Raw genomic sequence first — 12,087 nt, 5'->3', positions numbered from 1 at the left:
ATCTCAGGAAAAGGAGACCCTGGGCCCTAGGACAATCCTCTGTTCCAGACCCAGAACTGTCACCCCTATCCAGCAGGAAGTAGCCAGAGAGATACGGCATCCTTTTTCCCATTTTTCATGATTTCAGGGTCTGGAATGAAAGAGTCTTGGGGCCTAGAAATGAAAACAACGGTCTCAATGGCCCTTGCTGAATCATCTAACTTCGGGGGAAACAAAACCGAATTTTAAGTCCTGCCCTGATGCTCCGGGCCGGTTGCATCTACCTGGGACTTATCACCCCCTGCCCAAAACCTCCTAGGCCCTGTTCAACTACAAATGACATCTCAACTAAAGATTACCCAAAACATCCCGCCTGACTAAATGTTTCCCTTATTGCTTCCACAAACCTCCCTTTAAATATGAAGCCTCCCCGATCCCTCTCGCGCTCAGCCTGGTCGTTAGGCCAACTGTGACCCCTTCTTGCCTGAATAAAGGTAACTTACCTCCATTGAGGTCGTCTCTCCTTTTCTGCCTCGGCCCGAACTATACCTTACAGTGCGTGCAAGCTACATCGCTTCAGTCGTATCCGACTCTTGGCGACCCTGTGAACCGTAGCCTGCCAGGCTTTCCGATCACGGGATTCTCCAGACAAGAATACTGGAGTGAGTTGCAGGCCCTTCTCCAGGGTATCTTCCCAACCCAAGGATCGAACTTATGTCTCAGTCTCCTACATTGGCAAGCAGGTTCTTTACCACTAGTGCCACCTGGGAAGCCACCACACCTGTAAAGCTGGCCCAGCCATAACTGTAAGCCTTTCTACATTCATTTTTTAAAAATTATTATTATTTTTATTTTTTAAAAAGTTTTTGACCACGCCTTGAGGTTTGTGGGATCTCAGTTCCCCGACCAGGAACCAGGGCCCTTGGCAGTGAAAGCACAGAGTCCTAACCACAGGGCCACCAGCGAACTGCCTCTGTGTGTACTTTAAATACATTATTTGTTTAATGCTCTTTAACTCCATTTTGATAATGAAGTCTCTGAGGTTCTGAGAGGTTAAGTAACTTTCTCTAGGTCATGCCGCCAATAAGTGCTGGAGTCTGAATTCATACACTGCTTCTGAACTGGGAAGCTCCAGCTTGATTTCTACCACAAAGGGGAGATAATCTTCCCCTTGAACAAAGTCCATTGTTGGTGAACAATGCCTGCTTGTTCTGGAAGGAAGGGATGGGATCTTCCTGGTAAGCCTAGACTACCCAGAGCCAGGAAGAACCTCTAGAGCCACTGCCTCTAACACTATTAAACTCTTTCCAAAGGTTTAAAATCCCTTTCTGCGAATCCAGCCTCCGGAGAGCAGCCCTCCACAGTCAAGCATCTCCCTGGTGCTTATTTGCATTCTCTCCCACACCTCCTCCAAAGGAAAATAGTTCCAGGGTGTTTTAAAGCATTTACTTGGGCAGCTCCACTCCACCCCACCTCCAGACTGCCAGACCCTCTGCCTCCCACTGAGCAACCCTTCAGAACACCTTCCCTCACTTGAGCTCCCGGTCTCCCAGAACATCTCACCTTGGGCCTGCCCTGGAAAAGTGTCCAGTTGTGCTGAGACAAAGGCGGGTGGGGAGAGAAGGGAGGTGGGAGAGGGACTCCCAAAAGCTCCCTGCAGAGCAGACTCTGGCAGCACCCCCAAAGGAACTCTTCTACTCCTCTGTGAAAACTCTCATCGGGGGTGAATGGTAAGGAAGAGGGGACTGAGTCCCAAGGTCCAGGGTGTCAAACACAAACAGAGGGAGGCCACAGGGACCAGGAGTGCCCTTCCAGTTTGGAGTTGATGACTGACACCCTCTGATGGTTTTGCATTAAAAAAAAAAAATCACTTTTTAATTTTAACAGTGGATTTCAAGGTGGCAGTTCTCTGTCTTATGAATGCACTGTAATAATTCCCAATACTTTTTAGGTTAAAATAACCAAACTGAGTTCACCTTATTGAAGAAAAGTCTGAACACATTCACATTCACTTTTTTTTTTTTTTCTGGCCACTTGGCATGTGGGATCTTAGTTCCCTGACCAGGGATCAACCCATGCCCCCTGCATTGGAAGCACAGAGTCTTAATCACTGGACCACTAGGGAAGTTACCATATTCACTATTTTTATTTTTGCTTCTAAATTGATACTATATCTCCTGCTGGTCCTGAATTCTTGCTGTCATTTGTCTCTGTCCAGTCATAATTAAAATGCAATAAACTGAGACTTCTTGGTGGTCCAGTGGCTAAGACTCTGTGTTCCCAATGCAAGGGGTATGGGTTCGATTTCTGGTCAGGGAACTAGATACCAGATGCTGGAACTAAGGGTTTTCATGCCTCACCTAAAGATCCCGCATGCTGCAACTGAGACCCAGCACAGCCAAATAAATAAATATTTTAAATGCAACAAAGGAGGTGGATGCCATTCAGAAGCCACCAGAATTGATGGAATAAAAACTTGCCTAGCCACAGAAATCCAAAACTGATGCAAAGAGCTTGTCCTTGTGGAAGCTGCTTTCTGCTTCCTGTTCCCACTTTGTGGCATTTATCGATTAGGGCAAAAGACTCTGTTGAGTTTGTGAATACATGCAGCAAATTGTTCTCGATCTCTTCAAAGTTGTTATATACCTGTCAACTGAAAAAAAAATGCACCACCTAAAAGTTAGAGTTATGTTTTATTCAGTGAACATACAGAGAACTTAGCCTGGGAGACAGGCTCTCAGAGAGCTCTGAGGGGGACTTATCTGGCGGTCCAGTGGTTGAGACTCCACACTTTCACTGCAAGCAGCACAGGTTCAATCCCTGGTTGGAGAACTAAGATCCCACATGCCATGGGCTTTGACCAAAAAAAAAAAAAAAAAAAAAAAAAGGCTCTGAGGGACTGTTCCAAAGAGGTAAGGGAGGAGCCAGGATTTATAGGAGTTTTTGCAGTGGAAACAGTGAGCAGCCTTTATTTTCTTGGGCTCCAAAATCATTGCAGATGGTGATTGCAGCCTTGAAATTAAAAGATGCTTGCTCCTTGGGAGAAAAGCTATGCCAGACATAGACAGCATATTAAAAAGCAGACACATTACTTTACCAACAAAGGTCTGTCTAGTCAAAGCTATGTGATAGGACCCATATGGAGTCTCATTGATAAGATGGCTCATTATGTAGACTTCACAAATGAATGAATAAAATCACAGTGATCTGTGAGACTGACCAAATTGCCCAAATGGCATCCTGTTATCTCACTGGCGCCTATCTTCTCAAAGCTGTGAGACCACCAGATTCCAGACCTCCGGCTATGTGACCATCCCTTCAGAGAATTTTTCATTGGTGGGGTATAAGAAGGACTCCATCAGAAAGGGAGAACGCTGGTTCTCCTTAAGGGCCAGTCACCTTCTCTTTTCCCTCTAATAAGTCTCCTTTTTCTTGCCTGACTGCCTGGCTCGCTCTCTTTTTCTCTGCACTTGACTTACACTATGGTTTTTCCAGTGATCATGTATGGATGTGAGAGTTGGACCATAAAGAAAACTGAGTGTCGAAGAATTGATGCTTTTGAACTGTGGTGTTGGAGAAGACTCTCGAGAGTCACTTGGACTGCAAGGATATCAAACCAGTCAATCCTAAAGGAAATTAGTGCTGAATATTCATCGAAAGGACTGATGTTGAAGCTGAAGCTCCAATACTTTGGCCACCAGATGCAAAAAGCTGACTGTTTAGAAAAGACCCTGAAGCTGGGAAAGATTGCAGGCAGGAGGAGAAGGGGACAACAGAGGATGAGATGCGACATGAGTTTGAGCAAGCTCTGGGAGTTGGTGATGGACAGGGAAACCTGGCATGCTGAAGTCCACAGGGTCGCAAAGAGTTGGACACAACTGAGCAACTGAACTGAATGAATGAACTGACTGCTTGACTGACTTGCAACGAAGACCAGGTAGTGGGATCATCAAAAGATTGCTGTTCATTTAAGAAAACCAGATATGTCAAGTTAAGGAATTTAGTGCTTTTCTGTGAATGGGGAGATGTAAAGTCTGGGCTCATGGAAAGCATTCCTTTGATATACATCTCACCTATCTGGGGCCAGTATCCTGGGTCTTATCATCCTGAGTCTTTTCTGGGCGTACCATAGAGGGGCAGGGTGGGGGTTGGGTGGAATGGGGTGGTGGCTCTAATGTGGTGGCTTGATGGTTGCAACATTCTTTGTTTAATGACATGGTAGGTGGCTTTCTTAGTTCACACTATTAACCACCATCATGGTGTGAGGTTGGAGGACAATGGGACAAATGTCAATAGAGGAGTGGGGGCTTTAATGGTAGGGCTGCTGTCTTACTGTGCTGACGTCATGGACTAACACCTCAAAGCTCCTCAAGCACCTGAAACTTCAAATAGCAGCATGTCCTCTGTGATCAGCTTCTTCCATGAGCAGGATTTATTTACAGCAAAGTTCCAGGTCAGAAAGGCCAAGATGTATGCTCAACATCACTCATTATCAGAGAAATGCAAATCAAAACCACAATGAGGTACCATTATACGCCAGTCAGGATGGCTGCTATCCAAAAGTCTACAAGCAATAAATGCTGGAGAGGGTGTGGAGAAAAGGGAACCCTCTTACACTGTTGGTGGGAATGCAAATTAGTACAGCCACTATGGAAAACAGTGTGGAGATTCCTTAAAAAATTGGAAATAGAGCTGCCATATGACCCAGCAATCACACTTCTGGGCATACACACCAAGGAAACCAGATCTGAAAGAGACACGTGCACCCCAATGTTCATCGCAGCACTGTTTATAATAGCCAGGTCATGGAAGCAACCTAGATGCCCATCAGCAGACGAATGGATGAGGAAGCTGTGGTACATATACACCATGGAATATTACTCAGCCATTAAAAAGAATTCATTTGAATCAGTTCTAATGAGATGGATGAAACTGGAGCCCATTATACAGAGCGAAGTAAGCCAGAAAGATAAAGACCATTACAGTATACTAACATATATATACGGAATTTAGAAAGATGGTAACAATAACCCTATATGCAAAACAGAAAAAGAGACTCAGATGTATAGAACAGTCTTGTGGACTCTGGGAGAAGGCGAGGGTGGGATGTTTCAAGAGAACAGCATTGAAACATGTATATTATCTAGGGTGAAACAGATCACCAGCCCAGGTTGGGTGCATGAGACAAGTGCTTGGGCCTGGTGCACTGGGAAGACCCAGAGGGATCGGGTGAAGAGGGAGGTGGGAGGAGGGACCGGGATGGGGAATACATGTAAATCCATGGCTAATTCATTTCAATGTATGACAAAAACTACTGTAATGATGTAAAGTAATTAGCCTCCAACTAATAAAAATAAATGGGAAAAAAAAAAAAAAGAAAGGCCAAGATGGAGCACCATTCTACCCAAATTGCACCCTTCACTACTCCTGGAGACCCCCTTGAGCCAGTGTATGGCATAGGGGGAGATTTATAGGGACCAAGTTCTTTATCCATGATGAATTCTTGAGATTCAGCACTGTTAGTGGGGATGGGTAGTCATTACTGCCACTATTGACTGGAAAAAAAAAAGTTCAGAATCTGAATGCTGAAGTTGAGTATTATGTTTTATTCAGTGGACAAAACTGAGGAGTTAAGCCTGGGACACAGACTTTCAGATGATTCTGCTGAAGTGATCTGCTCTGAAGAGGCAATGGGGGTGCCAGGATATGAGTTTCTACATCAAAAACCAGGTAGTTGGAACATTAAAAGATGACTGTTTTGTTTTTAAAAAAATTTTTGGCCACGTTGCATGGCACATGGGATCTTAGTTCCCCAAACAGGAATCTGTCAACTTAAAAAATATTTACAACCTAAAAGTTGAGAGTTAGGTTTTATTTGGTGGGAATTTTTAGGACCTCAAGCCTGGGAGACAGCATTCAAATAACCCTGAGAAAACTGCTCTGTGGAGGCAAGAGGAGGAGCCAGGTTATACAGAAGTTTTACACCAAAAGGTAGGTAATCTGAACATCAGAATATTACTGTTAATTAAAGAAAATGAGATAACCCAAGTAAAAGAATTTAGTGCTTTTCTGTGTATGGGAAGATGCCAGAGTTCAGGCTCACTGAAATCATTCCTTTGATATATAAATCTCAGCTATCTGGGACCAGTTCCTGTATTTTTACATCCTGAGTTTCCTTGGGGTTCACCTTAGGGAGTAGCTGTAGTCTGATCGTTACCAGATGGCAGGTTTTTTGTGTTTTTTTTTTTTCATTCCTGTGTTCCCTCAGGGTTCATTGGCTCGCATTGGAGGGCTCCAATCACTGATGATGATGATATCCTTGTTTACTGATAGGGCAGGAAATATTCCACTTCTCAGATCAAACCCACATCTCCCTGCTTTGGAAGCACAGAGCCTTAACCACTGGGCTGCCAGGGAAGTCTCCAGAAGATTGTTGTTGTTAGTCACCCAGTCATGTCTGACCCTCTGTGACCCCGTGGACTGTAGCCCACCAGGTTCCTCCATCCATGGGATTCTCCAGGCAAGAACGCTGGAGTGGTTTGCCATTTCCTTCTCCATCCAGAAGATTACTGTTAACTAAAGAAAATGGAGATCAAACAGGAGACGGCAAGAGTGAACATCGACATTTTGGGGATTTGCAAACTAAAATGGACTGGAATTTGTGAATTTAACTCAGATGGCCATTATATCTACTACTGTGGGCAGGAATCCCTTAGAAGAAATGGAATAGCCATCATAGTCAACAAAAGAGTCTGAAATGCAGTACTTGGACGCAATCTCAGAAACAACACTATGATCTTTGTTTGTTTCCAAGGCAAACTATTCAATATCACTGTAATCCAAGTCTACATCCTAACCAGTAATGCTGAAGAAGCTGAAGTTGAATGGTTCTAGGAAGACCTACAAGACCTATTAGAACTAACACCCCAAAAAGATGTCCTTTTCATTATAGGGGACTGGAATGCAAAAGTAGGAAGTCAAGAAATACCTGGAGTAAATGGCAAATTTGGCCTTGGAGTACAGAATGAAGCAGGGCAAAGGCTAATAGAGTTTTGCCGAGAGAACGCACTGGTCATAGCAAACACCCTCTTCCAACAACACGAGAAGACTCTACACATGGACATCACCAGATGGTCGGCACTGAAATCAGATTGATTATATTCTTTGCAGCCAAAGATGGAGAAGCTCTATACAGTCAACAAAAACAAGGCTGGGAGCTGACTGTGGCTCAGATCATGAACTCCTTATTGCCAAATTCAGACTTAAATTGAAGAAAGTAGGGAAAACCACTAGACCATTCAGGTATGACCTAAATCAAATCCCTTATGCTTATACAGTAGAAGTGAGAAATAGATTTAAGGGGCTAGATCTGATAGACAGAGTGCCTGATGAACTATGGATGGAGGCTCGTGACATTGTACAGGAGACAGGGATCAAGACCATCCCCAAGAAAAAGAAATGCAAAAAAGCAAAATGGTTGTCTGAGGAAGTCTTACAAATAGCTGTGAGAAGAAGAGAAGCGAGAAGCAAAGGAGAAAAGGAAAGATATACCCATTTGAATGCAGAGTTGCAAAGAATAGCAAGGAGAGATAAGAAAGCCTTCCTCAGTGATCACTGCAAGGAAATAGAGGAAAACAATAGAATGGGAAAGACTAGAGATCTCTTCAAGAAAATTGGAGATACCAAGGGAATATTTCATGCAAAGATGGGCACAATAAAGGACAGAAATGGTATGGACCTAATAGAAGCAGAAGATATTAAGAAGAGGTGGCAAGAATACACAGAAGAACTGTGCAAAAAACATCTTCACAACACAAATAATCATGATGGTGTGATCACTCACATAGAGCCAGACATCCTGGACTATACAGTGAAGTGCACCTTAGGAAGCATCACTATGAACAAAGCTAGTGGAGGTGATGGAATTACAGTTGAGCTATTTCAAATTTTAAAAGATGATGCTGTGAAAGTGCTGCACTCAATATACCCACAAATTTGGAAAACTCAGCAGTGGCCACAGGACTGGAAAAGGTCAGTTTTCATTCCAATCCCTAAGAAAGGAAATCCCAAAGAATGTTCAAGCTATTGCACAATTGCAGTCATCTCACACGCTGGTAAAGTAATGTTCAAAATTCTCCAAGCCAGGCTTCAACAATATGTGAACTGTGAACTTCCAGATATTCAAGCTGGATTTATAAAAGGCAGAGGAACCAGAGATCAAATTGCCAACATCCACTAGATCATCAAAAAAGCAAGAGAGTTCCAGAAAATCATCTATTTCTGCTTTATTGACTATGCCAAAGCCATTGACTCTGTGGATCACAACAAACTGTGGAAAATTCTGAAAGAGATGGGAATACCAGACTACCTGGCCTGCCTCTTGAGAAATTGCATGCAGGTCAAGAAGCAACAGTTAGAACTGGACATGGAACAACAGACTGGTTCCAAACAGGAGAAGGAGTACGTCAAGGCTGTATATTGTCACCCTGCTTATTTAACTTCTATGCAGAGTACATCATGAGAAACGCTGAGCTGGAGGAAGCACAAGCTGGAATCAAGATTGCCAGGAGAAATATCAATAACCTCAGATATGCAGATGACACCACCCTTATGGCAGAAAGTGAAGAAGAACTAAAGAGTCTCTTGATGAAAGTGAAAGAGGAGAGTGAAAAAGTTGGCTTAAAACTCAACATTCAGAAAATGAAGATCATGGCATCTGGTCCCATCACTTCATGGCAAATATATGGGAAAACAATGGAAACAGTGTCAGACTTTATTTTTTTGGGCTCCAAAATCACTGCAGATGGTAACTGCAGCCATGAAATTAAAAGACGCTTGCTCCTTGGAAGAAAAGCTATGACCAACCTAGACAGCATATTAAAAAGTAAAGACATTACTTTGTCAACAAAGTTCCATCTAGTCAAGGCTATGCTTTTTCCAGTAGTCATGTAAGGATATGAGAGTTGGACTATAAAGAAAGCTGAGCACCGAAGAATTGATGTTTTTGAATTGTGGTGTTGGAGAAGACTCTTGAGAGTCCCTCGGACTGCAAAGAGATCCAACCAGTCCATCCTAAAGAAGATCAGTCCTGAGTGTTCATTGGAAGGACTGATGTTGAAGTTGAAACTCCAATACTTTGGCCATCTGATAAGAACAGCTGACTCATTTGAGAAGACCCTGATGCTGGGAAAGACTGAAGGTGGGGAGAGAAGGGGACAACAGAGGATGAGATGGTTGGATGGCATCACCGACTCAAGGGACATAAGTTTGGGTAAACTCCAGGAGTTGGTGATGGACAGGGAGGCCTCGTGTGCTGCCGTCCATGGGGTCGCAAAGAGTCAGACACAACTGAGTGAACTGAGCTGAAAGAAAATGGACTGGTTCAAAATTGGGAAAGGGATACTTTAAGGCTGTATATTGTCACTCTACATATTTAACTTATACGCAGAGTACAGCATGCAAAATGCTGGGCTGGATGAAGCACAAGCTGGAATCAAGATTGCCAGGAAAAAGATAACAACCTCAGATATGCAGAAGATACCACTCTAATGGCAGAGAATGAAGTGGAACTAAAGAGCCTCTTGATGAGGATGAGGGAGGAGAGTGAAAAAGCTTAAAACTCAACATTCAAAAAACTAAGATCATGGGTATCTGGTCTTATCACTCCATGACAAACAGATGGGGAGAAAGTGGTAGTAGTGACAGATTTTCTTCTCTTGAGCTCTAAAAGCACTGTGGATTGTGACTGCAGTCATAAAATTAAAAGATGGTTGTTCCTCGAAAGAACAGCTATGACAAAACTAGACAGTATGTTAAAAAGCAGAGATATCACTTTGCTGACAAAGGTCTGTATAGTCAAAGCTATGGTTTTTCCAGTAGTCATGTACAGATGAGAGAGTTGGACGGTAAAGAAGCTAAAGAATTGATGCTTTCGAACTGTAGTGCTGGAGAAGACTTGAGAGTCCCTTGGACAGCAAGGAGAACAAACCAGTCAATCCTAAAGGAAATCAACCCTGAATATTCATTGGAAGGACTGATGCTGAAGCTAAAGCTCCAATACTTTGGCCACCTGATGCAAAGAGCTGACTCATTGGAAAAGACCCTGATGTTCGGTAAGATTGAGGGCAGGAGGAGAAGAGGATAAGATGGTTGAATGGCATTACCGACTCTATGGACATGAGTTTAAGCAAACTCTGAGAGATAGTAAAGGACGGGGGGCCTGGCATGCTGCAGTTCATGGGGTCGCAAAGAGTTGGACACAACTTGGTGACTGAACAACATTGCCTGTTGTTCCCCAGGGTGCCCAATGGTGGTGCTAAGAGGGCTGCTGTGTCTGATGATTTGATGGCTAGTGTTATGTTTCTCTTTTAAGTTCCCTCAGGGCTCATGTCAGGGCAGCTGTAATGTGACAGCTTGATGGCTGCAACATCCTTTGTTTCCTAATATGACGGCTAATAGTTTTCATTCACACCACCTTTCCCTGGTCACTGACTACTCAACATCACCCATGAATGACCTCCTCCTCTGTAATTGTGTAATTACAATTGTGTAATTTCTCTTGTTGTGGAGCCTGGCTCTAGGGCACACAGGCTTCAGTAGTGGCGTTTCCAGGCTCTAGAACACAGGCTCAATAGCTGTGGTGAATGGGCTTAGCTGTTCCACGGCATGTGGGATATTCCTTGATTAAGGCTTGAACCTGTGTCTCCTGCATTGGCAGGAAGATTCTTTACCACTGAGACACCAGAGAAACCCCCATATATTTATTTTTTTTAATATTTATTTTTTTAAATATTTATTTTACTTATTTGGCTGTGCCAGGTCTTAGTTGTGGCACTCGAACTCTTAGTTTTGGTTTGTGGGGTCTATTTATAGTTCCCTGATCAGGGATCGAACAGGGACTCCTGTATCAGGGGTGCGGATCACCAGGGAAGTCCCTGGGAGTGTTTTTAAAGGGAACAAAGAAGCCGAGATAAGTCATCATCTTGGCACGTTTCTGTGACATTTCTTCATCATGTTTTTGGGAGCCATGATGTCTCTGGTTTACCACTCTCTGATCAGATGGTTCATGTCTAGGGGCCTGTTAGTTCATCTTACCCTGGAGAAACAACCTGAGTTTGTACATTAATGATATCTCCAACAGCAACTTTGGTACATCAATTACATTATCAACAACAGCAATTCTAGTCATCTGACTCTGGCTGGTTAGAGTTCAAGTAGCAAAGTGTCGACTACAAAATTAGTCACAACCTGAAAGTAGAGAGTTATTTTACTTGGAGGGAATGTTAAGGACTCCGAGCCCAGGAGGCAACATCTCAATACTCCTGAGAAAACTGCTTGGAGGCAGGAGAGGGAGTCAGGTGATATACAAGTTTGCAACAAAAGGGGCAGGCAGTCTGAACATCAAAGATTATTGTTAAGTAGTAAGGAAAATCAGGTATCAAGCAATGATATTTAGTGTTCTTCTATGCATGGGAAGATGCAAGCCTCTGGGCTTATTGAATTCATTCCTTTCATGTGAACCTCAGCTATCTGGGGCCAAATCTTGTTTCTTTTTAAAAAATATATATATATTTTAAATTTTATATATTTACTTTAGGCAGCGCTGGGTCTTTGTTGCTGCATGGGCTTTTCTCTGGTTGAAGGGAGCAGGGGGCCATTCTCCAGCTGCGATGCACGGGCTCTAGGGCACTCCAGCCCCAGTAGTTGCAGCGTGAAGCCTCAGTAGTTGTGACTCACGGGCTTAGTGTTCCCCAGCACATGGGATCTTCCCGGATCAGAAACCTAACTCATGCATTGTTGGGCTGATTCTTTAGCAGTGAGCCACCAGGGAAGCCCCCATATCCTGTTTCTTGATAGTTTACATACTGAATTCCTTGTTCACTGACCTCAGCAATCACTGCGGGGGGTCGAGGCACCTGCTGGATCGAAGGCATTGTGTTCCCTTTTGGGAGCCCTCATTCACATTTGGAGGCCAGAAATCGCTGATGGCTGTGACACTTCTTGCCCACTGATATGGCAGGAAGTGCTTCATCTCACAAAAGGATTGTGGTCAAAGGGGTCAAGAAAAGGAATAAAGTTTTGGATAGAGAGGTTAACCATAAACTTGGT

This window comes from Odocoileus virginianus, chromosome 26, assembly GCF_023699985.2.
Source record: "Odocoileus virginianus isolate 20LAN1187 ecotype Illinois chromosome 26, Ovbor_1.2, whole genome shotgun sequence".
NCBI lineage: Eukaryota > Metazoa > Chordata > Mammalia > Artiodactyla > Cervidae > Odocoileus > Odocoileus virginianus.
Note: the sequence above shows the minus strand (reverse complement) of the source record.